The sequence below is a fragment of the Sminthopsis crassicaudata genome, chromosome 3, assembly GCF_048593235.1.
Source record: "Sminthopsis crassicaudata isolate SCR6 chromosome 3, ASM4859323v1, whole genome shotgun sequence".
Lineage (NCBI taxonomy): Eukaryota > Metazoa > Chordata > Mammalia > Dasyuromorphia > Dasyuridae > Sminthopsis > Sminthopsis crassicaudata.
The window spans coordinates 197,708,078-197,720,464 of record NC_133619.1 but is presented as its reverse complement, the minus strand read 5'-3'; positions in this window follow the sequence as shown (position 1 = coordinate 197,720,464).

Sequence of the window (12,387 nt, the reverse complement as noted above, 5' to 3'; positions counted from 1 at the left end):
TGTAATTTTTCTTCTATTCTAGTTTTTAGAATCTTTGGCTTTCCTTAGGGTTCAGTTCACAGACTACGTACAACATATAGGAAGCTTTTCTTGATTTATTGATTCTCTGGTTGTTGATGGCAATGCTTTCTTCATATAAACACCTATTAGAGTAGACACATATATGTATGTATGTATGTAAAGGTATGTGTATGTAATATACATACATATGTATATGTGTATATAAACAACTCAACTTTCACAGAGATAATGGACTTAGAAAATAGCATGAAAAACAAAAATGTGAATACCGATACATTAAACCTATGAAGAATAGGGAGCTAGGTTCCTGTGACCATCAAAAAACTGTAATCTTTCACTAGAGATGCTGCAAATATACTTTTCTGTACATAATTCTTCATGACAAAACATTAATTCTGATAATAAACACTTTCCTTAAGACAGTAACTATAAAATAATCCATAATGTGAAAAACACAAAATAAATTTGGTATTATGCAAAACATTTTTTCTCACTATCAATTTTCTGGAATTGTGACCTTGTGTGCTAACATCTCAATTTAAAAAAAATTGATTTCAGGCAATATTCACTTACCATAATACATGAAATCTACAGAACCACAAATACTATAAAGCAAATAAAACTCTTAAAACTAAAAAATTTTTTAATCTCTTGTCTTCCACTGTAACAGTGATGTGAGGGCATTGTACTGTGTATTATACTGCTTTAAACCTTTCTGCCTTGTTCATCCTCTGAAATCCAAGGGAGAAGTTGCCAGAACTTTATTTATTGTTGCCAGAAGTTGCCAAGATTGGTAAGGTCTCAACTTTACCTCCAACATTCTGTCTTTCATGACAGGTGGATGGTGTTGGAAGTTATGAAATATGCACTAGATCAAACAAAGCATTTAAAGGCAAATAGTGAAAATATGCAATGAATATTTGGGGAAGAATGAACAAGTCCAGTGAATCATCTAGTAGGATACCAGCCACATCACAAATTTATGTGCATCACATCTCTCTTTTTTTTTTCTACTGCACATAGCTTAGTTCCCAACATGAAAGTGAAAAACAAGTTAAAATCACTGACTAATTAAAGTTGACTCTGTGTGTGTGTGTGTGTGTAGTGTTTATTCAGTCATGTCCAAATCTTTGTGGCCCCAAGGACTTTGCCAACACCTTCCATGGGATTTTATTGACAAGGTTACTGGAGTAGTTTGCCATTTCCTTCTCCAGTGACAGAGATTAAGTGACTTGCCCAGGGTCATACAACTATTAAATGTCTGAAGTTGTATTTGAACTCAGGTCTTCCTGACTTCAAACTCATATATATATCCTCTTAGATTTATAGACAGAAGGGACATCAAAGGCCATCTAGTATAAACCCTTTTATTTTACAGATGTAAAATTTGAGGCCAAGGGATGTTAAATGATTTGCCTACAGATGCAGAAGTAAGATTTAGTGCAGTGTTGGGATTTGAATCCAAGTCTTTTAATTTCAGAATCAGTGTTCTTTCCAATAGTTTTTATCTTCCCTAAAGTACATCAATTCCTTATTCTGTTCTATGGCAAGACTTCATTACGAATACATTTATTAAATTTGGTGTCATGGTAATAAGATGGAGCTTAAACCCAATAGACTTGGATTTAAATCTCTTTCATGTTGCTTCTCTATTATAGCAGTTATTGGTGAATGGCTTGCTGTGCAAGTCTGAGACCAGATCAAAAATTCTTGGCTACCTCAACTAATTTTTGTGGTTTTCCCTAAGCACAGGTCATTTAATGTGAGAGATGATAGACATTCTATGAGCTCAAGAAGTCTGGAATCATTAAAAGGAATATGTGTGTCCCAAAAGGCAGCTGTCTTTGCACTGTTACAGAATACACTGTTAGAAAATAGATGACTGCTAAAAAGATGAATCATGTATGTAAAAATATCCAGACACAGGCATCTTGAGTGAATTGTTCAGAGTACAAATTCAAGGTAAGAGTAAAACATCAGTTCATCAAGTTCCATAAAATATTTTATGTATTAAGTTTCAACTTCCTGAGTTAGAATAATAGAAAAATGATTTATAGTTTGTATTATGTTTAAAGTATATGTTTTTATGTGCTTATGAGCTTCTTTGTGTATGTTTTAAGCATTTCTTTTTTGATGGTGTGTGTGTGCGCACATATGTGTACATGTATAAATAGGCAGAAGCTAGGTGGTAAATAGAGTACCAGGCCTGAAGTCAGAAAGATTGATCTTCATGAATTCTAATCTGGCCTCAAATATTAGTTATGTGACTCTGAACAAGTTACTTAATCCTGTTTGCCCCAGTTTCTCATCTTTAAAATGAATTGGAGAAGGAATTGGCAAAAAAGAAAACCCCAAAGGATCATGAAGAGTTAGAATAAATGAAATAATTCAACAACAACAATATATATGTGTGTATGTGTATGATTATATACATATATGCATACACATACACACACACATATATAATGCTTACTGTGTACCAAGTATTATACTAAGTGCTTTATAATTATCCCATTTCATTATTACAACAATCCTAAAAAGTACATACTATTATTATTTAGCATTCAGGATCAGTAAAGAATCCCTTTCCTTCTTTAAGAGATCAGGCTCTCCCAAAACTGAACCTAATTTGGAAAGTCCAGTGACAGAATGCTATTGAACAAAGGGAGAGCCCCTGTGCTGTAGGCAACATTAGAATGAGAGTTGAAGGCATAAAAATCCTGCCTTTTTTATAGAGGTAGGGTTGGCAAGCAGTCCTTCCATGAAAGATCCACATCCTTAACAGATAAATGAATGTCTATGAATCTGTCAAGACAATTGATTGAACATCCAAGCAAATCCCTTTCTCCATGTAATCCCATTAGAAAGCAGTAATCTTGTCTTGGCATGAACTATAATCACAATTACACATTAGAAAAAGAGAGATTAAATCTCTCTCCCTGCTTCAAGATGACTAGAGAATATCCTTACAAGCAAGCATCATTTCTGAGATGATGCAACATTTATTTCCATTAATATTAAGGTTGCCTTTTAGATGCCATCAGGAAAGCATTGATGGTAAGCCATTGACATTATCTTTTCCATTGGTTGTCATAGACTCCTGATTTCTGAGCGTGTATTAATTCAGGAGAGAAAGAATGATTTAATGCTCACATTCATTTTAGCATTCAGGATCAATAAAGAACTGTGCCTGAGATTCATTACTAATACACAATTTAAATAAAGTCTGCTTTCAACTTTACAATTCAATACAGATAGCTGTGGACTCCTCCCTAAAAAAAAAAAAATCATTTTGTGTTATTCTGCATTTTCAAAAGTGATCAGCAGTAAAAAAAAAAAAAAAAAAAAATCACTTCAAGTTTTTTTTTTAATTGAATAAATTCTTTCAAATTCACTCATCAGTCCTATAAGTTTTTTCTCTCTTTTTGATCCAACTATCTCTTTTTCCTTGCAAGTATCCAAAACAGAGCAATAAACTGAAAGTTAGAAAGGCAATAAGAATTGTTATCAGTTAAAATATCATTATGGAGCTCTGAACTGTTCATCAGTATTGTTTCCCTATTCTATAATAGGATTGTTGATTTAGAACTTGCAGGGACCTTAGAGGTCATCAAATCTAATCTATCCTCATTTTATATATAAGAAAACTGAGTACAAGATTGGGTAAGTAATTTGTCCAGGATCTACACAGCTTAAGCTGAGGCAGAAATTAAATGAATGAATGAATGAAAATAATTTATGAAATATTTAATATGTGCAAAGCATTGTGGGAATATGCAAAGAAAAATGAAGATAGTTTTTGCTCTTAAGGAGCTCACATTCTAATAAAGAGATAATAAATATATGAAATTTCAGTTGCAAGTTGGATGGAGAAGTCCCATGAGCAATGGCAAAGCAGGTTGTAATGAACTTTGATATCATTTCCAGTAAGAAAACGGTGTCTTTTTCTGATCTTGGACCATTTGACAGTGCCAAGGACTTTGATGATAAGAACAACAATCATGGCTAGTGCAGGGGAAGTCAACACAGAGGTTTTTGGTCAGTAGTTCTCAAACTACAGCCTGTGTGGGCCAGATGTGACCTGTGGAGGATGTTTATGCGGCCCGCTGGGTTATGGCAAATGGGCTGAGGGGTGGAAACAGAGTGTGAGTTTTTATTTTTACTATAGTCCAGCCCTCCAACAGTCTGAGGGACAGTGAACTGATGCCCTATTTTAAAAGTTTGAGGTCCACTGGATGATGCCTACAAGAGCTGACTTGGATGCAAGTTTTTTTTTTTGTTTTTTTTTTTTTCAATAGTATTTTATTTTTCCAAATTTTCCAAATCCAAATTATGTCAAGTCCCTGATACTAAATTTTCTATATAAAACAATTGATGGCCCATGGCTTCTGAACTTCCCTTCTTGGAGTCAGTCCCCCACTGGAACTCTGCTTCATTATGTCTTTCCCTTTAGCTCTCCCATGTGCCACGTGGTATCTCTCCTAATACCACTATATTTCTTCTGATCCCTTTTCTTCTCTTTATAACCTACTTAGATTTCTCCTTTTTATTTATATAACATATGATATAATAATAATAATAATAATATAACCTGTTTAGATTCTCCTATTTATAGCCTAATCTCTTAAATCTCCTATTTAGAACCTATTTTAGGTTCTAAGTCCCTTTCAGGGACCCGTTTCTGTTTTCTTTCAACTCTATTTCATATTTACATTTACATTTTGTGCAAAAAAAATCAGACCAAAAAGAAAAAAAATCCATAAGAAAAAAATTACAAACTGAAATTTTACATTTTTACATTTACATATTTATATTTACATTTTGTCTGAATATCTTTTCCTAAATAAACCTACCCTTTGGAAAGAGAATGGCCATTGTGAATTCTTCACATGAAGCCTAACATTTGATGCCTATCATCATCTGGTGTCTATATCAGCCATATTCATTAATCTGATTAATTCTTTCCTCTCCCTCACTATACCTTACTTTCCCCCCAACATACAATCAAAAACCAAATACTGCTACTTCTACTTTATCAATATTTCTTGTACTTTGATACTCCTCCTCATTTTCATTGTCATCATATAGGTCAAGCTCTCAATAGTTCTCCTTTTAAACTACTATGGCAATTAGCATTCTATAAACTGATGAGTTTTAAGGCAATCTCAGATCATATCCCACTTCTGCTCAAAAATTTTAGGCACACTTCATTGACAACTGAATAAAATTCATACTCTTTAATATGATTTTGGAGAATCTCCTTTATTAAGTTTTACTTTGGTTTTCTAGTAATATATTCCAAAAATATTCAAAAATTTTAATTCCTGAATCCTCTTCAAGTCATTGTTCAAATGTGCACGTCTTTTAAATTTAATTTTTGTTTTGCTTATAGGAATGAATTACCTGCTCTATACCTGATTCATGTTGAACACTGAGTCTTCTTTTGCTCCTACTTTTAGAGGAAACCTTAAATGTGAGCTGTAAGTAAAATCATCTCTGCAGGGCACAGGGTGATGGGAGAGCTTAGTTTTCTTTCCTTAAAGATTGGCTCCTCAATCCAAACAGCAATTCTGAGTATAGAAAAATAGATTAGGTGCAATAAGGTTTTCTTCCTTTCTTCCCGCCATCTTATATTCATTCTCTTACATTCTCAGATTAGAGTACCGTTCCCTAAGGGCTCAAGAGAATCCTTTACTACTTTGATAAACTAATCAAAGCTAATGGCATAATGCTTTGTTAATGCCTTACTCCTTCAGGGTAACACATTTGCATTTTAAGTGGGGCTTTCTCAAGTTAATGTCTTACCCCAAATGAAAGATGTTAAGAGTAGGAATTTAATATACTAAGTGGTAGGCTATTTCTGAGGTTGGTAGGTCTTATGGTGTCCACTGTATTATAACATATCATTCAGACATTAAACTTTGAATATTAAGAACACAATTAAAAGATAATAATTATGACTCTTTTACATCTCATTGTTTTACTTTACAATTTAAAAACAAAAACCATAATGCCAAGCACACATTTTGAGTAATTTCTGTTCAAGCTCATACAGAAAACATTGCTTTAGCATATCTGAGATTTAGGACTTAGAGGAATACATGAATGTAATAATACTGATGACATAAAGCCTGACACCTGGTCCTATTATCAAAGTTAACTAATATATCTAAAGAGAAAACTCCTTAAAAGAATCTAAATTTAGAAATGAGAAATCTGATCTCTACACTGAAAATATCTTGGAATATTTAGCAACTTGAGAAACTTTTAGAATTTTCTCACCACAAAATATGTCTTAATTATTTAGTATGTGCAATAAAATTTTAAAATCCTATTATTATTCAGTATATTGTCAGCAACCTTTAAATATTAGCCTAACTTAATTATTACTTTTTAAACTGTCATTATACTGCTATTTCTCCTTTTTCCTATGGGATGTGTTAGTGTTCATTATAATTAGTGACAAAAATAGGTTATTAAAACTATCAAATATTTTCCCATTTTCATGTTTTTTTAAACATTTAAAAAAATTTAAATGTATTTCACCTATAAATTCTCTTAAAATGATGCAGCTTAGTAGGGCTAATTGATGAGGGCGGTAACTCCCTTTAACATTCCTTTCTGATCTCCAACCCCCTTTGGGACTGACCTTTGATTTACCAGAGCTGGTCAAAATCACCCTTTTGTATTCCAAGGGGAGAGATTCTTATCTGAGTTAACTCAGGTTGTACCCAGCCCCCATTCTAATGATCTGCTCAGGTTTCCCAACCCCCACCTGATGGGTTCTGGCCCTCAAGGAATCAATCTGGGACTCTACCCATAGGCCCCTTCAAGCAAATAAAAGAGCCAGGCTGGAATCATCTGTTGGCAGAGGGTCAAAACATGCAAGCACCATGCTTTGTATCACAGACTCTCTATCCACCACTTTTGGTGTATTTCTTCCTCTGTCTAATACCTTTTACTAACCAGACTTTAACCTTACTTCCAAACCCTACAAACCTTTTTTTTAATCAATCTAAGTTTTCAGGTCTGTAAATTCCTTTACAGGGGACTCTTGCACCGCCACTAGAACTCATTTAACTCTGTATCCTTGCACTGAATCCAAAGGGGTTGCAGGGGAACTCTATTTGACTCCTTGTACCCCAAACCTGCTACTAGACCTCAATTAATCCTAATTTTATTTAGGTAGCCCTTCAGGCCTGAAAACCTAGATTGATTTAAAAAAAAAAAAAAAAAAAAGGTTTATTGTAGCATATCTTGTGTCAGCCACAATCTTTAAATGCAAGTCTTCCTGGTGTAAATGCAAAATAATACACACTCTACAGCATTGCTCTTCAATAAGAATGAATGTCATTTTCTTTCTCCAATACACAATGTACCTGCTATTTATTAATTTATTGTACTCTCTGTTGATCAGTAAAATAGATTAGGTTTATAAACAATAGTCAAAAACAATAGTAATTTAGTGTTTAATAAACCCAAAGATTCCAGCTTTTGAGAGAACTCATTATTTCACAAAAATTACTGGTAAAATTGGAAATTAGTATAGCAGAAACTAGGCATTGACTCATAACTAATACCCTATACCAAGAAAAGGTCAAAATGGGTTCCTGATTTAGACAGAGTGATACTATAAACAAGTTAGAAAAATATAGGTAAAACAAAGAAAAACCTTTCAGATTGTGAAGAAGGAAGGAATTAGTGGCCAAAGAAGAACTAAGAGTATATTATGGAATGCAAAATAGATAATTTTGATTACATTAAGTTAAAAAGGTTTTTTACAAACAAAACTAATGCAGACAAGATTAGAAGGGAAGCAGTAAACTGGGAAAAAAATTTACATCCAAGGGTTCTGATTAAGGCCTCATTTCTAAAATATAGAGAGAATTGACTCAAATATATAATAATACAGGCCATTCTGCAGGTGATAAATGATCAAAGGGTATGAACAGATAATTTTCAGGTGAAGAAATTAAAACCATTTCTAGTTATATAAAAACTCTCTAAATCACAATTAAAGCCAACTCTGAGGTACCACTACACACCTCTTAGATTGGCTAAGATGACAGGAAAAGATAATTATAAATGTTGGCAGGGATGTGAGAAAACTGGGACACTAATACACTGTTGGTGTAGTTGTGCATTGGTCCAATCATTCTGGAGAACAATATCAAACTCTGCCCAACGGGCTATCAAAACCTTCATACTCTTTGATTTAAAAGTATCTCTGCTGGGCTTGCATCCCAAAGAGATCATAAAATAGGGAAAAGGATCTACATGTGCAAAAATGTTTGTAGCACCTCTTTTTGTAATGACAAGGAAATGGAAAGCGAATGGATGCCCATCAATTAGAGAATCGCTAAATAAGCATTATTAATGCTGTTTGAGTGGTCTAGATTCCTGGTGGTGTGGAGGTTAGTGGTTATGAGAGAGTTATTAAGAATCCCCTTTAAATCAGCCACAGGTTTTAGGAGTGAAAGAATTCACTCATTCCCAAATATTAGTTGCAAAATGAAAGTTTATAGTTAGCTAGAAATCAGTTTTCCCAGAGACTGACTTCTATGGAAAAAGAAGTTTTGAAATTCCTGGCAACTGAGTGAGCTACCAAGGTCCATCTGCAAAGACTTTTTAGTTGATGGAAGCTTATTATACTAAGTATCTTGATGGGGTTTGGGAAGCCCCAGCAGATCAGAACCAGTGGGGGCTGGGTGGCCCAAGCAAATCAGAATGGAGGCTGGGACAAGCCTGAATCTCCTACTGGAATTCAAAGGGATGCTTTTTTTTTTTTTTTTTTTTTTTTAACCAGGATTTGTAATTGAATCAAAGACTCTAGCATCCTGGAAAGACAACTTATCTGGGGAGTATATGCCTCAGCCAGGAGGGGCTGGGAATCTGAGAGGAATCACAGAGCAATAGGAAATACAGTTTCTTAAAGGGACCACAACCCACTTCAGTATGATTCCAGAAAGACCTGAAAAGACTTACATGAACTGGTGCTAAATGAAGTGAATAGAGCCAAGAGAATATTGTGCATAGCAACAAGATTATATGATGATGGATTGTGATAGACATGGCTCTTTTCAACAGCAAGGTGATCCAGGCCAATTCCATTGAGTTTGTGATGGAAAGAGCCATCTGCACTGAGAAAGAGGACTGTGATTATGGTTCACAACATAGTATTTTCACTTTTTTGGTTGTTGTTTACTTGCATTTTGGTTTCTTTCTCATTTTTCCTTTTTAATCTTATTTTTCTTATGCAACAGGATAATTGTGGTAATATGGATAGAGGAATTGCACATGTTTAACATATATTGGATTACTTGCTGTCTAAGGAAGGGGGTAGAGGAAAGGGAGGGAGAAAAAAATTTGGAATACAAAGTTTTGCAATGGTCAATTTTGAAAATAAAAAAAGATATAATTTTTTTAAATTATGTATTCTCTCCAGTGATAAAAATCATAGACAACCCATTTTTGAGTGTGTTGTACTCATACTGCCCATTCTTTATCAATTTGCCATTTTTCAGCATCATTGTCTTTGCTGAGGAGGCCCAGAATAGAGCTATTATAACTGTATCTTTATCCTTCTAATTTGGTATTGATTTTAACCTTTTCTTTAACTGTTTAGTAATCAAATAGCATAAGTCCAAATGAATTTTAAATGATTCTTACATCATTAACTAGCCATTTCCTATCTGTTAAGATTAGTCAGTTTTAATTCTTGTGATGTTGTTCAGTGTTCATTATATCAGTACATCAGTACTTTCTTCGGAGGAGTGGGGGTGGAATGTATTAAAAAAAAAAAAAAAAAAGCATTCATGATAAACTTGGAAGATAAATTCCCTGTAGAGTGAAGAAAGGTTCCCTTGAGAAGGCAAAATCCTCCAGATGTTCATTCTTCAGAAAACATTTTGCTGATTGCATCAAGTCCCAGAGCATTGAAGACTTCCTTGGTGAAATTCATCCACACTCTTACAATGCATACAGAAAAACAATAAGACCAACAACAATAGCAGAAGAAGGCCTATTGTATAGAATATAATCTATTGTTGGAAACCCATTGAATTAGTCTATCAATACATATTTCTGGGAAAGATATAAGAAAAAGACAATGAGCTGGGGTCATAATTGAATTACATTTTTTTTCACATGATATTCAGATTTTTTATATGCATGAACAGAATAGATTTGCATTTGGGAAATTGTGGAGTGCTTTCAATAATCCTGAACTGTTCCCTGAGAGCAAAGTAAAAGAAAACAAAACAAAATCAATAGCCATATTTTAATAATAATATTTTCCTGGTTTTGCTCCATAGCTAATTATACAATCTCTGGATAACCAAAAAGCAGATAGATTTGCATATAAGAAATGAAATAAAAGATAACTTACATGAAAAGTATGATCAGAAATGGAAGTAAATCAGTCATGTATCAAGAAAAATAGATGGGTACCGTGAATGGTGCATTGCATGCCATAGAATGTTTTTCTCCAGTTGCAAAAAATTTCGGTAGTCCTGTTGAAGGTACAACACAAGCAACCTGAGAAGAGCAAGAAGTGATTGGAATCTTGTTTTTAAAACTTGGCTAGAAGTGAAAACTGGAGACTACCTTTTAAAACAGGAAAGTTAAGAGGTCCCCTTAGCCCCAGAAGACCTTTTCTGCATAGAGTAGAGATGTGAGCCTCAATCCAAAGGTCAGTTAGCCTACATTGTCTCATTTTAAGAGAGCTATAATACATTCACCAGGAATGAATAGAAGCAAAAACAAGAAGTAAATGGCAGAAATAGAAACAATGCTGGAAGTGGAAAGGAAGAAGTGCAGGGCAATGAAGTGTTAATGAGAATTTTTACAATACTGAGGACCATGCTGACCTGCACCCAGATCAGAGAGATGGGCAGGGATACAGAAAGATACACAGAGACAGAGAGAGATACACAGAAAGAGAAAAAGACAAGGGTCCAAGAAAGATGGACAAAGGGGCCCTTGAAGAGAATACCAAATCCAAGAGCCAATTAGTGGAAGGGGTAATGTCAAGTAGACAAGAAACACAGACTCATGATATAGAGAAGTAAAGCTGGACCTTGGCCTTCATTAGTATGATGAATCATGTGGACTATGACCATCCAAAGAAAAACCTCTCTAATGATTCAGAGTCCTTCCTCTGCTTGAAGATGTTTTAATCCCATGATGGCAACTCAGCAGAGACCAATGATATAAATTCTTGGGAAAATGAGGCTCAACAAAGGATTAGCAACCCAATGTTTTGTTTTGTTTTTTTTTTTCCTATCTCAAATGGAAGTTGAGAGGGCTTGCAGTTACTTTTTCTGGGGAAAGATAGGGTCTATGGGAAGGTCTAGTCCTCTCTGCTTGCTTTGTTATTTATAGTAAACTTGTTCCTTGTTCAATTCCTAAATAGACATGCTTGCTTTTAAGTGATCTGAAGACATATATAGGCAAGAACTGGAAATAAGTCAAATTAAAATGTCCCTAAGGATTGGACCTGGCCTAGTTATAAACATAAGGATGTTTATAGGAATCAAACCAATGATTTCCTTACTTTAAGAAAGTCTTCCTTTAGCAGTGTAAATCAGTATCTTCTCTGCAACTTAGTCTTAAGAATTGCCTAAAAAATACAAAGCAGTAGGGATAGCTAGGTGGTAGAGTGGAGAGAGCACTGGCCCTGGAGGACTTGAGAATAGTCTCAGAATACTAGACACTTAAGAGCTGTGTGATCCTTGACAAGTCAGTTAACTCCCATTGCCTTGTTCCTTCTCCCCCAAAGGAAAAAAAAAAAAAAGAAAGAAAGAAAATATGTCATTAATGGACTTTCACAGTGTCATGCAAATTACTATATTTCAGTCAGGATTTGAGCCTAAGAGTTCTTCTATCCACAGCACTATGCTGCATCTCACAATGAACCAGAGAATATTGATTACTAAAACATTCCAATATTGAACTCAGATCAATGTGAATCCAGGGCTGCTTTCTAAGGTTAATATGCACAGAATTTGAGTCAAATCCAAAAATTAGTGACTGGTGGGAGGGACAAGAGGAGAAAGAAAGGGATGAAAATTGGATACAATCTCTTTTCATTTTTTTGGTGCCAATTTCTATGAAATATCATGCTTCATTTTATAATGGAGCATTATAATAAATAAAATAGATAACAAATATCATGGATTCAAATTTCTAAATCTATTCGGAAAATAGGTTATGTATTGTCTAACTCACTAACTGAAACAAATTCTCTCTGAAAGGCAAAAATCATTTTACAATGTGTTTTTTTTCCCTTTACAATTTTATGAGTAAATTATGAGCTTTGGTTTTCTTCAAAGAGGATGTTGGCATTTGAGATCCGGTAAACAACAA